The 16,248-nt window shown below is 46.5% G+C and overlaps 1 long non-coding RNA gene across 1 annotated transcript in view; it reads left to right on the top strand.

Moving 5' to 3' along the window:
* The first annotated feature begins 1,231 nt into the window (after nucleotides 1-1,231).
* Nucleotides 1,232-16,248, top strand: part of LOC150051214 (uncharacterized) — a 57,769-nt gene continuing 42,752 nt past the window's right edge. The window contains exons 1-3 of the long non-coding RNA XR_016538416.1: nucleotides 1,232-1,517; nucleotides 2,471-2,564; nucleotides 4,019-4,268. This is a non-coding gene — a long non-coding RNA (uncharacterized LOC150051214). The remainder of the gene's footprint in view (nucleotides 1,518-2,470; nucleotides 2,565-4,018; nucleotides 4,269-16,248) is intronic.

Raw genomic sequence — 16,248 nt, 5'->3', positions numbered from 1 at the left:
CATAAGCAGTGCCATTTTAAGTGTAACTACCTCTTACGAGAAGCTTTTTTAGTTAAGCCACATTTGTTATAGGAATTGTTTTTCTAGGGGCTAGAGGTATGGCTCAAGTAGTAGAGTGCCATCTAAGTAAGAATTATTTAGTGACTGTTTTGTGTTTTGTCCAGGTGTCCTGGTATTGGTTGATAAACTTTTAACTCCTTTCAAACTAGCCAATCACACAAGATTGTGAATCTAAGTTCTGACCAATCAGAATGAAGGTCAACTTAGCAGCTGGGATAAAAGCTGGGCGCCTGCTGGCTCAGTGTGCTTGCTTACTTGGCTTCCCGTCAGTAGTACGCCCGTCTGCAGAGAGTCAACTTGGTCTTGCCAAATTCCTTATCAAGCTGGTATCCTTTTCCTGTATGACACCCTGACAAAACTTAAGGACATCCAAAGGGACAATATGAGGGGGCTGGGCCAGGATGGATGGAAGTCAGGGTTCAGAATATAGTAGAAGCAGAATCCTTGAAGTGCAATGGTTCAAACAACTGTTATTTCTTTCTTCACCTAATATCCTGGGCCAGTAGGGTAGCTTTGCTACATGCAGTTGCTCAAGGATGTTGCTTCTCTTTAGAAATCCTTCACAGGTCTCTAGAACTGGGCTCAGCAGACTTCTATAAAGAGGCAGACAGTAAGCATTTCAGGCTATACAAGTCATATGGTCTCTATCTTCTCCATTCTTGTCCTATCCTGATAATAGCTTTAGGCATTATGTAAAAGAGTGGACATGACTGTATTTCAAACTTTATTTACAGACATAGGCTGGATTTGACTTCTGCCCCATTGCAGTGGTTATTCTGAGTGTAGAGCTGGCATTTATGGGAAACTTGTTAGAAACACAGACAATGAATTAGAAGATTAGGGATGGGCCTGGTAATCTGTGCTCTCCTGACATAGTTCTTTTGCATATAGAACTTAATAATCCTGTCTTTCAGCTGGGGCTGCAAATGAGAATTACTGAAAAAGGGTGGGACTTGAAAAGTTCATAATTTTGAGGCCATATTCCCATGTTACCTTGGACTGGGGTTAGAGCCTATGCCTGGGTACTTTCAAAGCTTCTTGACACTGAGCAACAGCCAGCACTGAGAAGCAGAGCCTCCTCCCTCTCTGACCTTGTTCTGATTAGATCACACCTGCTTCTTTAAGGGGAGACTCTGTGAGTGTTAGCTTCTTCTTTGTCCTACCTCCTTAACTCCCAGCCTTCCTGAAGAACTCTTCAGGTCTTCACCATTTAGAAGGAGCTCAGTTTAAGTTTGCCAAACAGATCAGTCCTGGTAGAAGTGAGGACTGAGAAGGGCTGACCTCATGGAGGTGAAAGGGTGTGGAATGGGCATGAAGCAGGACAGGAGGAGAAAGGTGACAGAGCAGAGGAGGACCTGGGAGAAGTACTCAGCCTAGTGACCTGTCACCAAGGAATAGTGTCCTTCATACTTTCTCCACAGCCCTATCTGCCCCCAGGCTGCTAGAAACCCTGGCAGGTATGTAGCCTTCCACGAGCCACTGAATGCTGTGAGTGGCAGGAGCCATCCTAGGTCCTTCTCCATGGTTCTTCCATAGCAAGAATGCTGGGATCCTTGGGCATTTCCTGGGCAGCTGGCAGCCTTCTTAATGCTTTGTATACAGCAGCATATGAAATTTTCAGGAAATGCTCTGGGCCAGGACTTTCCTTATTCTCATTTCATACAGAAGGAAACCAAGGCTTTCAGAGGTCAGATAACCTGGATTAAGTCACACAAATAGTAGCAGAGCCAGGATTCAATGGACTCAGTTCAGGATGTCTGGCTTCAGAGCTGAGCTATTGGCCACTAGACACAGCTCACCTACCTTTATGATAGCCATAATGGCCACACCCCCATTTTACAGATGAAGAAACTGAGGCTATGCCATTAGCTCAAGATCACACTGCTGAGAGGTGGTGCAGGCAGGCCTGCAGCCTCTTCCTTTGGCTGGTCAAGTCTTTCTGCTAACAAAGCCCTTGGAATTGCCCATTTGCCTCAGAAACTGATTTTTAGGTTTCCTCCCTTTCCCCTTCATCTGTCTGCCTGGCATATTCTGGGGTTTGCATATTCTGGGCTGACTCACGGGGGAGCAGGGAGCCCACCCTGCCGATTGAGAAGGCAGATTTTATTTCTGTTCAGAGCTATCTTGGGTTGGTGTTGGGGGAGTTTACCAAGCCCAGCTGGCACATCGCCCCTGCCAAAGCTACTGGGGGAGGGAATCTTCCGGGGACCCAGGGGGACCCATGACACTAACTCCTCAGCTGCATCTCTCTGCTCAAGGGAATGACCGGCCTGACCATTTCATCGGCCCGGAACTATAGTCTTTCCCTGAGGGAGTGTGCTGGACCTAAAAACCCAGTAAGAGTTTCCTATAGGAGCTTCCTGGACTTAAATTGTAGTTGCTAAAAACCTCTCTGACTTCTCTGCTACAGTCTAGAATTGAAAAGAGCTCTAGGAAGCATGCCTTTAGGCAATCGTGACAACCCTGCTTTTTATCTATCTTACAGTGACAGTAATGGAATCCAGGTAAGTCTGTCTCCCTCTCTGCCCAACCTTTTAGCTTAATGTTTCCCAGAAGGTCCGGTGATCAACTGGGTCCTCACTAACTGCCCAGCTCACTTGTCCTTTGCCCTGAAAATTCTGGAGCAGAAGGTTAGAGCTGGGGCCAGGAATGTGTGACATGCCTATTTTAAGAGACTTGAGAGAGTGCTAGCCACGAGAGATCCCTGTGTGTTCCAAGATGGTCCCCACTTCAAGTTATAGGAGTTAGAATCTATTCTATCAAAGTGGCTGCTTTGCATAAGCAAGGCATATATGTATATATTTCAGTTACTTATTCATTCATTTATTATCAGTCTGGTGCTCAAACTCAAGGCCTGAGTTCAGGCCTCTCCCTGAGCTGCTTTTGTTCAAGGTTAGCAAACCTTTGAGGCACAGTTCCATTTCTGGTAGTTAAATGGAGAAAGAGTCTCACACACTTCCCTGCTCAGGCTGGCTTTGAATCGCGATCCTCAGATCTCAGTGTTCTGAATAGCAAAAATTATAGGCATGAGTCACCAGTGCCCAGCTAAGCATTGTCATTTTTATTATAAGAATTGTTTTTCTAGGGCCTGGGAGGTATGGCTCCAGTGGTAGAGTGCTTGCCGGGTAAGAATTGTTTTTCTGACCAGTTCTTGGTTTTGCTAAGTGTCCTGGTGTTGGTTGATTGCTCAAATAAACTTTTGAACTCTGGTCCTAACCCTTTCCTGGCCCTTTTTATTTGCTTCCCAGATGCCTGATGTAAACAGTTTTGTTTGCCAAGCCCTCCCTCCCTGTTTTACTGCCACACTACAGGCCCAGGGACCATAGGAGCCAAATGACCTTAGACTGAAACCTTCAAAACCAGGGGAAGGAATAAATCCATCCCCACTGAGGTTTTCTTAGGTAGTTTGTCACAGTGCTAGAAAACTGACCCACACAGCTCCCTAACTGTTAAAGGTTCCTAGCATATGTGGTTCTGGTCTGCCTAGAACAAACCAAAAGATATGAGGTGGCATAGGGGCTGTTTCATGTGGTGATGGTTTCCTGTGTTTCCAAGTTTTTGCTTCTCCATCCTGAGTCTTTTGCCCTTGAATATGAGAAGTAGATTCAAGGGGAGAAGGAAGTATTTGAAGATGGGTCATGGAAGTCATCTGTAGTGTAAGAACTTGTCAAGCTTAGCTGCCAAATTCTGTTTTTGTAAAAAATGCTTAACCTGCTTGATCACCTGAGTGTGGTTTCGTCCTGGTGGTGACATCATGCAGTAAGGCCCACCTGTGTATGGGTCTACCTTCAAAAATTCAGCCCCACTGAAGCTCAAGGCTATTCTCTACCATCCTGAAAGTGGAGAACAGTCACAGTGCAGCTATTAAAATGACTCCTAGCTCCATTCACTGAGTGCTGGTGACTTTAATGTTTTGAGTTTGAATCCCACCTGAGTGTATCTTCCTTCCCTTACTTAGGTTACTTACTTTGAGGCAAAGTCAACTCTACCTTGGGAGGACACTCAAGAAACCCAGTGGAGAGATGAGGGAAAACTGGAGCCTCCTGCCAACAGCTCTCCAGGAACTGAGGCCTTATCCAAGAACAGGATGAGTGTGCCATCTTGGAAGCAGATCCAGAAGCCCCAGCCAAGTCTTCTGACCATTCATTGCAGCTCAAGCTAAAGTTTTGTTTCCATCTCGCTCAAGACCCTGGATCAGAACCACCACAGTAAGCTGCTTCTGAATTTCTGATTCATAATTCTATAGGAGGATGTTTGCTATTAGGCTGTGGGTCATGTTCCAAGATGGAGCCCTCTGTGACTAACATATGAGACAAGAATAGCAGTCTTTTTCAATAAGGTGAGACAGGAGGGTGTGAATCCCACCTGCCTCTTTAGACGACAGGAATGAATGCTTCAGGAGAAATGGCTGTGCTTTGGTGTCTGTCTGTTGGATGACCTTGGACAAGCCCCTCCCTTTCTGGGGGCTTCTCCTGGAACTTGAGCAGGCTCCTTGCCTAGCCCTTGCCTAGCAAGGAGAAGGTTGAACATGAGTGTCACCTGCCCTGGCTTTGCCCTGTAGGATGAAAGGCAGTCCTGCTGGTTAAGGATGTGGGTGTGACAGGCTGGCTTAGGCAGCCTCCGGATTCTCACATGGACATGCAGACCCTCACCTGTTTGCAAGCATGCTACCATCACATCCTGCCCTTGGCCTTGACCCTCTCTTCCATTCCTGATGGCATATGCTTGGGGTGCTGCACCTTGAGCCTGTCTGGTCCTGTGAGGCCTCAAGGGCTTCAGGAACAGAAGGAGAATGCAGTAGGAAAGGGGTGGGGTGAAGAGGGCTGGGATAACAGCCTGATGGGGGACAGGTAGCTCAGAAACATGGTGCTGGGGACAAGGACTTGCAGTCATCTTGGAAAACTTGGCCAGGACACAGCCACTTCTCCATTCCGGCCTTCAGAGGGTGCTGCGGTGCCTTGTGGGTTTCCTGTCTGAAACTAGGACCCTTCACCTCCATCTTCACCGTGACCTTGACCTGCTTCCAGGTAGAGCAGCACTTTGCAGCTGCCCTCAGCCTGCCCCCTCTTTCTGAAGAACTTCTAAGCTCCTTGTTTTGTTGTTGTTGGAGGTATGGCTTGAACTCAGGTGCCTGGTGCTGTCCCTGAGCTTTTCTGAGCCACAACTCCACTTCTGACTTTCTGGTGCTTCACTGGAGATAAGGAGTTCATGGACTTTCCTGTCCTGGCTGGCTTCAAACTGTGTTCTTCAGATCTCAGCCTCTTGCCAGCATGTGGCTTCCTTAAGGTTCTTGATGCGGATCGCGGACCCCACCCTGCTATGCAAGGTCTCCCTTCCTCTTCCCTGGGCCACCTTGTAATAACCTGTCAAGCTTAACCTGCTCCACCACCTGAGTGTAGTTTCGTCCTTGTGGTTATTGTCTTAGTGAATCATACTCCTAGCTCGATTCACTGAGTACTGGTGACTTTAGTGTGGTGGGTTCGAGTCCCATCCACCTGAACCTGGGATACAACAACCTCTTTCCAAGTGGTTTGAGTAGGGGTTCCCAGGGTCCTCAGGTTGAACCCCTTCTGTAGATACTCTACTCCCCCTTCACCCACCCACCTTCCACACCAGAAGTAAAGGAGAGGCCGGCAGAGAGCAATGTCTGCAGAGCCTGAGGACACCGTGAGGCCCCAGGCTAGACAGATGGACATAGCATTGCCCTCCCCCTTTTCCTGGATGGCCAGGGGAAGGAATGAGGTCTTTACCCCATGCCTCTCGCAGGGATGCTGGGGGTGTGAATGGGAACAGCTTGCTCCGACACCACCCTGCCTGGTGCAGAGGCCTTTTGTACCCTTCCGGACCTGGCCTCCAACCAGAGGACAAACCATGTGATCATGCTGTGTCCTTTTAGCCATTCCTGCTAATGGCTCACATGCCCTCTGCAAGGGCTCTTACCTTGGGAAGGGCATGGATTTACCTGCAGGCGTGAGTGCTGGCACTTAGTCTATGTGTGGAATCTATGGCTTTGTAATGTGAATATGGTTTTGTTCAGAAGCAGCTAGTTTCTCAAAGGGGTCGGGGTGTGACTCATAAAAGGGTTGAAGTTAGTGCAGGTACATGAGCTAGGTCTACTTACTATGTGCACTCCCAATAAATCTGGCTCTATCATGGCTAAGGATGGTGAATGTTTCTTCATGTATTAATAAGCTGTTTGTGTTTCTTCTGAGAACTGTTCAATTCATTTGCTAAGAGAGAATCAGCAGGAGTGGGTGGGGATAAGGAGGGCATTGAAGGAGCACAGGTTGTTAATACAAGCAGGATTGCAGGGGTGAGGCATTGGCACCTGCCTAAACCTTTGTGTTTTATTACTAGTGCCTACACTTTTTTTTTTTTGCCAGTCCTGGGCTTGAGCTCAGGGACTGAGCACTGTCCTTGGACTTTCTCAAGGCTAGAACTCTACCACTTGAGCCTCAGCACCACTTCTGGCTTTTTGCTATGCATGTGGTACCGAGGAATCGAACCCGGGTCTTCGTGCATGCTAGGCAAGCACTCTACCACTATGCCAAACTCCCAGCCCTAATGCCTACACTTTTTATTTTCCATTTTCATTCATTTTTATTTTATTTATTTATTTTTATGGGTCATGGGACTTGAACTCTGGCCCTGGGTGCTGTCCCTGAACTCTTCAGCTCTAGGCTACCACCTTACCCCTAGAGCCACAGTCCCATTTCCCCTTTCCTAGTGATTGGAGATAAGAGTCTCAAGGTTTTTAGTGCCTGGGCTGGCTTTGAACTACAATCCTCAGATCTCAGCCTCCGGAGTAGCTAGGATTACAACATTTTTATTTTTATATTCATAAACACAGCATCCTATTCAGTTATACCAATTTACTATGTAGTCCAGGCTAAATGGAATGGAATTCTTCAAAACTGGGGCTTGATAGCCTATAATCTTACTACTCAGGAGACTGAGATCTGAGGATCATGGTTGGAAGTCAGCCCAGGCAGTCAAGTCCATGAGACCCTTATCTCCGATTAGTCATCAAAAAACTAATAGTAGGCCGGGAGTTTGGCCTAGTGGTAGAGTGCTTGCCTAGAATGCATGAAGACCCAGGTTTGACTCCTCGGTACCACATACATAGAAAAAAGCCAAAAGTGGTGCTGAAGTTCAAGTGGTAGAGCTCTGGCCTTGACAAAATCCAAGGACAGTGCTCAGGCCCTGAGTTCAAGCCCAGGACTGGCAAAAACAAAACAAAACAAAAAACAATAGTAAAGCTGTGACTCAAAAGCTAGAGCACCAGATGTGAGTGGGGGACAAAAAGTGAAGGGACAAAGCCCAGCCCTGAGTTCAAGTCCTAGTATCAGCCCAAAATATAGGCCTGATGGCTGACTATTGGTATGCCTCACTCTTCCAGTGGAAAAAGTCCAAGTTTTATGAAGACAAATCAATTTAGGTATGTCAATGTCCCACCCATGATAGTGACAATGGTTCAAAAGCCAAGGAGTGTGGGGTCTGGGACATATTTCTAGCTTCCAGCTTTTTGCCATGTATGTGGGGTACCGAGGAATCGAACACCAGGTCTTTGTGCATGCTAGGCAAGCACTCTACCACTAGGCCAAACTCCCGGGCCCTCTATCTGCTTCTTGAAAGAACAATTAGTTACCATGAAGTAGAAAACATTTTCTCTCTAATAAACTGACGTGTTTGGGGCCAGGAGTTTGGCCTAGTGGTAAGAATGCTTGTCTAGTATGTACAAAGATCCCCGGTTCAATTCCTTGGTACCACATACAAAAAAAAAAAAGCTGAAATGGTGCTGTGGCTCAAGTGATAGAGCTCTAGCCTTGAGAAAGCCCAAGGATAGCACTAAGGCCGAGTTCAAGCCCTAGGACTGGCCAAAAAACAAAAACCCAAAACAAAAAACTTACATAACTGACCTGTTCAAAAAGAGCTGAATGTAAAGCCATTGATCAATACATGAGTCATGGTTTTTGGTGCTTTTTTTCCCCTCTCTCAACATTATAAAATTAAAATAGTCTTCTACAAGAAAATGGATAATTTGAACAGCTTAGGTAGCTAGGGCCAGGCTTGTGGTGTGCTGGGATTGTAGTGAGAGATCTGAAAGCACTTTAAGTAAGTTCTTGTAGCAGTAGCTTAAAAGGAGGGGGCTTCAATGGAATTCTGGGGAGTTGTACAGGGTGCTCTTCTCAAAAGACACTTAAAGCTGCCTTCTCTATGTGTCCTGGACCTTTCTCCTCTTTTATTCTCCCATAGAATGTCTTCCATTATGGATGAGAGCCCACTAATATCTCCCCTTTTCTCCACACTTCTTTGTCTCCTTTGGTGACTGAGATTTAGTGAGCCGGAGCAGGAGGGCTCCACTTTCCATAAACACTTGGGGTTGGAATCCTTCAGCCTTCATAGAGTCGGGGAGGATGTGAGCATCTCAAAATATGTCTGATACCAGTATCAAGAATTATATACCCTTCGGGCTGGGAGTTTGGCCTAGTGGTTAAAGTGCTTGCCTAGCATGCATGAAGACCCAGGTTCAATTCCTCGGTACCACATATAGAAAAAAGCCGGAAGTGGTGCTGAGGCTCAAGTGGTAGAGCTCTAGCCTTGAGAAAGTCCAAGGACAGTGCTCAGGCCCTGAGCTCAAGCCCAGGACTGGCAAAAAAAAAAAAAAGAAGAATTATATACCTCTGAGCAGGGCAGCTACATCCTCAGCCAGCAGTAGCTGGGGGCACCACTAACAGAGAGGCTCTCTCTAGGCAGGACTCTATAAATAAGCATGAAAGTTCTTTTTATCCCTCTTTTAATAATATCCCCCACTTTTTTTTTCTTTTTGTGTGTGCCAGTACTGGGGCTTGAACTCAGAGCCCTATACTCTATTTTAGCTTTTCTCCCCCTCCCCCAGGATGATGTTCTGCCACTTAATCCCCAGTTCTACTCTGGCTTTGTGGTGATTAATTAGAAATAAGAGCCTCATGTACTTTCCCATCCAGGCTTGCTTCAAACCATGATAGCCAGATCTCAGCTACTATGACAGGAATGAGCCACCAGCACCTGACTGCCTCCACTTTTTGGTCCTGGGTAACAAAGTTTTGCTAAACTGAATAGGGAAGGAGAATGTTCTGCTGTTCAGCTGGCACGTAGATCATAGCGATACTGGCGAATGTTCTTTTATTTCCATCTCTTACTCTTGCCCAGTCAGTGGGCAGGGGAGATCAACCATGTTTTTGCTGCAAGCCAGGCTCTTGCTGCCTCTACAGGATAGCCGAGAGAGGTCAATGCTGTGGTCCTCACCAGCTCTGGAGTTTGTCACTGACTTTGTCATGGCTTGTGCCTCTCCATGCCACCAGGGATTCTCCAGCCTTCATGGGGCTAGCCACTCTCCTAAACCTCAGGCCTCATCTAGTTGTCAGATTAGGGAGGCACTGGTGGCTCATGCCTGTAATCCTGGCTACTCAGGAGGCTAAGATCTTGAGAATCACTATTTGGTTTTTTTTGTTTTGTTTTGTTTTGCCAGTCCTGGGCTTGATCTCAGGGTCTGAGCACTGTCCTTGGACTTTCTCAAGGCTAGAGCTCTACCACTTGAGCCTCAGCACCATTTCCGGCTTTTTCTATGTATGTGGTACCTAAGAATCGAACCCGGGTCTTCATGCATGCTAGGCAAGCACTCTACCACTAGGCCAAACTCCCGGCCCTAGAATCACTATTTGGAGCCAGTCCAGGCAGATGAATCCAAGACTCTGATCTCCAATTAACCAGAAGTTTGAAGTGGAGCTGTGGCTCCAGGAGTAGAGGCAGTTCTAGAATCTCATGGAACCTTCTCAGCACTTCCTTCTGCATAGTTGTCAGAGCTGACAGTCCATGGTGACAACGGAGAGTCAGCATGTGCAATGCTTCTCTTTGGAAGCCCTATAAGTGGAGTGATCTAGAAAATCAACAATCATCTCCCTTTTTAATCCCTGAAGCCCAGACTTTGTAAGGTTCATCTGCTTTGAAGAGGGTATAACAAAGTTATCTAGACTCACTTAGAAATCTATTATAAGGAGTGCTAGCATTAAAAAAAATTATAGTACTATTTTGCTGATTATGAGAGTAATATAGGATCTGTGCAAAGAATTAAGAACACATACAAAGAGTATGTAGTTATCAGAAATAATTGTTATTAGCATTTAATGTGACATCTTCTTTCTGTGCACAACCATTTATGAAATTACAATTTTGCATCTTTCTTTCCTCATTTTATACAACCAGAGCATTTCCCCATCTCATTATCTCAGGGTCAAAAGCACCGTTTTAGTGACTATGTAATACTTCATTGTCTGGCTGTACCAGGATTTATTCCATCCCAAATTTCTTATTTGTAGGCATCTGAGTGGTTGCTGATTTTGTTTTTGTTTGGGGTTATTTTTTCCCCAGCATTTTGAATAATGCTATGGGAAATATTCGTGTCCGGGAAGTCTTTATCTGACTTCTGTTCATTTCCTCAGAAGAGATCCTGAGAAGAGAAATTATGGAGTCTGTCTATGCACCTCTCATCTTGCCAGATGTTTAGAAAGCAGGAGTGGGTGCTTTGTGGGTGATGGGGAGGGAGGAGAGATCTCCTAGAGTCTTGAGGAAGAGAATCTTGAGATGCACGATGGGGCCTCTGGCCTCCCAGGCAGGTCCCAACCAGTCATACGAACCTGTTCCATGCCAAGCAGAGTTTTCCCCACAAGAATCATCCCATAATTAACTTAGTGACTAAAGCATATTTAATGAACCATGGAAACCCTTCTAACCATCTGCCTCTATTTTTAATTGGAGGAAGATGGCAGAGCTTTTTTCCCTGCTCCATTCCCTTTTTTGAGGCTGGAGCTCACTGACAGTACTTTGGTTCTCCTACGAATGGAGTAGGATCCTTTGCCCTGGTGGGAGTCACTCCAGAAGTGAAGTCAAAGGTGAGCAGCCCATATCCAGTGGTGCCTGTGGTCACTTAAGTGGTGGGTGACATTGAGGCTGAGCTGGCAATGCAGTCAGTCTCTTCCTTCCCCAGAAGGCCCAGTGGCACATCAAGGGAGTTTTTATGCCATTTCTTCTTTCAGGAAGTCTTCTTGGATCACTCCCTAAGCTGGGCCAGGGGGAAGGGCTGCTTTCTGCCTCTTTCATTTTACCCATTTATTCTCAAAGGTTCAAAGCTCTTCACTGTACCCCACATCCTAGCAAAGACCTGGCTTCTACTGTGGCTCAATGAGTGACGTTGGCCTAGTGGTAGAGTGCTTGCCTAGCATGCATGAAGCCCTGGGTTTGATTCCACAGTACTACATACACAGAAAAGCCAGAAGTGGTGCTGTGGCTTAAATGGAGAGCACTGGCCTTGAGCAAAAAGTATCCAAGGACAGTGCACAGGCCCTGAGTTCAGGTCCCAGGACTGGTAACAACAACAAAAACAGAAGTGACATCAAATTGAATGAGATGAATAATAACACAAATGAAGGTATTTTGACTTCAGCACCCTTTCTTTCCCTCAGAAAATCATTTGAGAACCTCCTGGGTGGGTGGGTGGGAGAGGGAAGCTGTCATGTGTGCTTTGGAATAAGGAAGGGGGAGATATGAACTCATCCATGCTGCCAGGTAGGCTGTGTGAGCTGTCTTGAGCTGTCTGCTGGGATGTGGGGCAATGGGTGTGGTCTAGGACTCTTGGCCTGGAGACCCCCAGCTAAGTAGCATTATTCACCCCCAGGTATGCAGACAGGCCTAGAGGCAGCTGGGAACATCTGCCCAGGCAGGTTTGTGCTTTGGTGGGGGGAGTCATTTCCACCCTTTGAAAATCATCTTCTTCAATACCAAATGAGGCATTTCGGACCCCTTGAGTCACAATGTTCTATGTCCCATAACTTTCTTGAGAATGACCCCTGACAGGGGCCAGGAGCAGCCAAACAGGAACGGGGGTGGGAGGGGGAAGACTGAGTGTCAACTTCATCAAGAGGTCAGATAAGTAGGCCCATTTGCCAAACTACAAAGCCCCCGCTTTCACAGGACAAAAAGTACAAAGCTTTCCAGAGCTCTGGCATCAACGTGAATGGCTCCTGCCAGGCTGAAAATCGCTCTCTCGATCTCTCTCTTTTTATTTATTTATTTATTTTTTGCCAGTCCTGGGCTTGAACTCAGGGCCTGAGCACTGTCCTTGGACTTTCTCAAGGCTACAGCTCTACCACTTGAGCCTCAGAACCACTTCCAGCTTTTTTCTATGTATGTGGCACCGAGGAATCGAACCCGAGTCTTCATGCATGCTAGGCAAGCACTCTACCACCAGGCCAACTCTCTTTTTTTTAAAGATGTAAAAAATTTGTGCCTGAGGATTCCCCTTCAATCATTTTCTTTCCTCTCCAGTCACTGCACAGAATGGGAGCGATAGCCTATAGCAAACCAAAGATACTCTGGGCTTCACTGAAATCCCATTCCCCAAGAAAGGCCCTGGGGGGTGATGGTGGTGTTGGGGGTCTGCCAGCCCCTTGCCAAAGCCTTCCTACACACCTGGCCAGCAAATTGAACTCAGGGCTTTACACTTGCTAGGCAGACAGTTTCCTAGCCCTAGTTTTGCCTTTTTGTTTTTGATGTAGGGTCTCACACCTGGCCAGCAAATCCTCCATCTACTGTAAAATAGAGATGAAGAGTGTATTTTATTTTATGTTTTTTTTTCTTCTGTCAAGAGCATGACACACAGAATGAAAAACTAAATCAATGGAGGAAGATGAAAGTAAAATGCAGCTTTTTTTCATGGACTGGGAAATAGAAAATGTTTCAGTCATTTGCTTTAGAAACTCAGGCTGGGGGGAGCCAGTGATGCTCCATAAATGCCAGCCAGGTTATTTGCTGGGGCCAGTTATGGGAGAGAAGCAGAAGTGTGGGGAGGAGGAAGAAAAGCAGGAAGGGGCTCAAGGAGTTGGGGTAGCAGATTGGGGAGAGAGAAAATAAGGAGACATTATGGAACAGAAACAGCACAGGGGTGGTGGGTTGGCATTCACAGAAACACAAAAATATGGCAGGGGGAAGGAGAGAGAAACATGCACATACCACAGACAGACAGACAGACAGACAGACAGGCAGACAGACAGACAGACAGTGGATATGAAAGGAGAGGGAAATGACAGGCCAGAGTCAGCCATAGAAAGACCAGCTTAGCTGGCACCTCCAAAAATTTTTTCTTAGTAGTTCTGGAATTTGAACTCAGGGCTTTACACTTGCTAGGCAGACAGTTTCCTAGCCCTAATTTTGGCTTTTTGTTTTTGATGTAGGGTCTCAATTCCTCCCTTGGTGAACCTTGAGGCTCAGATCTGCATATTTTTCAGCTTCTTCTCATAACTAGGATGACAGGCACATACTTGCCCCCCCCCACTTCTGAGTAGTCTGGAGATGATTAAGTCAATGTATACATACATAGTGCCTGAAGCAGACCCTAAGCACACACTCAAGGACCTATTGTGAGGTTAGGGTTTGATGCTTTCTGAGGGGTTGAGTTAGAGTTCTCTTTCTTTAAAATGTGGCTTATTGCCCAGGGTCCTTTTCTGCTTCTTTCCCATTGCTTTCAGGAGCTCCCCAGCCCCTGTCTGGCTGACTGCAGGGGCAGCATCTGGGCCACCAAGGCCACTTGCTCCAGAGTCAGCCCCTCCCACTCTCTGGCTCAGAGAGGAGACATTTCTCACTTCCCAGCCTGGGGTGGACATATTGGAAGCCAGCCACCTCCTCTTGTCATTGCCAGATGGTCATGTCCCTCCTCAGGAGCTCTGTCCCCCAAGGAGGCCTGAGCCAGAGCAGGGGAGGGGAAGGCAGAAAACTGTTCTGTTGGCATCAAGGGCCGCGATGCCTGCCTAGCTTGTGAGAGTATGTTTGCTACTCTCATGAGCAGCCTGGGCTGTGAACAGGGCGGCCTTCCTCCCAATCTATGTTTTCTTTTTATTTTGATTTGAACTCAGGCCCTCATGCTTGCTAGGCAAGTGCTTACTTTTACCACTTGATCCATTTTCCCTAACTCTTGGCTTTTTAGTTTGCTTGTGAGATCGAGAATGTGCTTACTTCCCCAGGATGTTCTCGAACTCATGGCCCTTCCCACTCTGCTTCCAAACTAGCTAGAACCACAAGTGTGTGTCATCATGCCTATTCTAAAATAATAGCTTTGTTATGATGAAATTTACATACCATATAATTCTCCCACTCATCATAAACCCCCTTCCCCCACCACTTTTTTTTGCCAGTCCCAGGCCTTGATCTCAGGGTCCGAGCACTGTTCTTGGACTTTCTCAAGGCTAGAGCTCTACCACTTGAGCCACAGCAACACTTCCAGCGTTTCCAATGTATGCGGTACCGAGGAATTGAACCCGGGTCTTCGTGTATGGTAGGTTACCACTAAGAGTGCCCCCCCTCCACAGCCATTTCTAAATCTCATATTGAAATAGAACTCATGGCCTTATACATGCTAGCTAGGCAAGTACTTTGCTACAAAGCTATGTGGCCCGCCCAGCCCATACTTTTGTGCAATTGAAAGATTTACAGTTTTACAGAAGTATATAATTATTACCACTAACAAACTTTGGAATATTTGATCACCTCCAAAAGTTACACTTTAATCATTTCCATTTCTCTCTCCTTCCAAGCCTCTGAAACCACTAATCAATTCTATATATGAGTTTGGACATTTAACAGAAATGGATCCCTTCATTATATGGTCTTTTGTGTACAAGCATAATGTTTTCATGACTTAGGAAAACATTTCATGATACTTTATTTCTCTTCATACCCAAGTAATATTTCATTGTATGACTACATATGCAATATTTAGTTTATCCATTCATCCATTGATGAACATTTGGGTTTCCTGTCCCATTTAGCAATTGGGAATAATGCTTCTATGCCCACATAGACACACTTTTTTTTATGGCAGACTTATGCTTTCAGTTGTCTTGGGTGTAGATGAGGGAGTGGATTATCTGGGTCAGAAGGGCACAAGGTTTCTATGTTCCATGTTCTTGGCAACACTTGCTGCTCCCTGTCCTTCGGGTTTTAGCCATTCTAATGCATGTGAATTAGACTCTCATCACAGCCTGGTTTGTCCCACTTTCTAGATGAGGAAATTAAGGCTCTGAGTCATCAAGCAACTTGCCCAAGTACCCACATAGCCAGAATTGAAGCACGGGTTTGAACCAGGCCTGTCTCAACAACATGTTTTTTTTTTTTATTTGCTTATTAACAGCAGGCATCCCACCATCTGACAGATTTTGATGGTGCCTGGATTCACATGGGTTGCAGGAGCATGGCACAGTGGCTGTGGCTCAGCCACCTAAAGCTGCCTACCTTGTCATGGCTTACTCTACCATCCAGGCTGCTGCCAATGCTCATTGATGCCTACTGTGGGCCTGGCTCAATTGAGGAAGACAGAGCCTGCTCTCAGCACTGGAGTGATGGCTCAAGTTCCATTTACAATGGGGCAGAAAGGTCAAAACAGCTGCCCTGAAGGAGGGTAGGGAAGGGAGCACAAAAATAGACCCCAACAAGCTACTGAGATGTGGACCAGAAAGGAAAGGGTTAAGCTGGAAATGTGGTTGGCTTGATTTCAAGAATGGAGTTCAGAGGGCTGGGAGCATAGCCTAGTGGTAGAGTACTTGCCTAGCATGCACAAAGACCGTGGTGCTGTGGCTCAAGTGGTAGAGCTCTAGCCTTGAGAAAGCCCAAGGACAGTGCCCAGGCCCCGAGTTCAAGCCCAGGACTGGCAAAAAGAAAGGGGTTCAGCAGGTAACTGATCAGGAGCGAGGCAGAGTCAAACGAAGAATTGGAGGCAATTCCTGGTAGCTCATGCCTGTAATCCTAGCTACTCAGGAAGTTGAGATCTAAGAATAGTGGTTCAAAGACAGCCCGGGCAGGAAAGTCTGTGAGATTCTTATCTCTAATTAACCACCAAAAAGCCAGAAGTGGAGGTGTGGCTTCAATGATAGAGTACCAACCCTGAGTGGCAAAAGCTAAGGGACAATGCCCAGGCCCTATGTTCAAGACCCAATACCGTTCCCCAATCCCCCCACAAATAAAAAGTTAGAAGGAGGAGGAGAGAGAGGATGGGGCTGGCCAGGGCAATTATTCAGAATTCACAGTTTCCATAAGAGAGCACTGTCAGTGAACAGGTTGTGTAGCATGCGCTGTGCATACCCCACCCCAAGCCTGGGCTGC

Source organism: Megascapheus bottae, chromosome 17 (genome assembly GCF_031878675.1).
Source record: "Megascapheus bottae isolate mThoBot1 chromosome 17, mThoBot2.hap1, whole genome shotgun sequence".
Lineage (NCBI taxonomy): Eukaryota > Metazoa > Chordata > Mammalia > Rodentia > Geomyidae > Megascapheus > Megascapheus bottae.
This window is presented reverse-complemented; position numbering and strand designations above follow the sequence as displayed.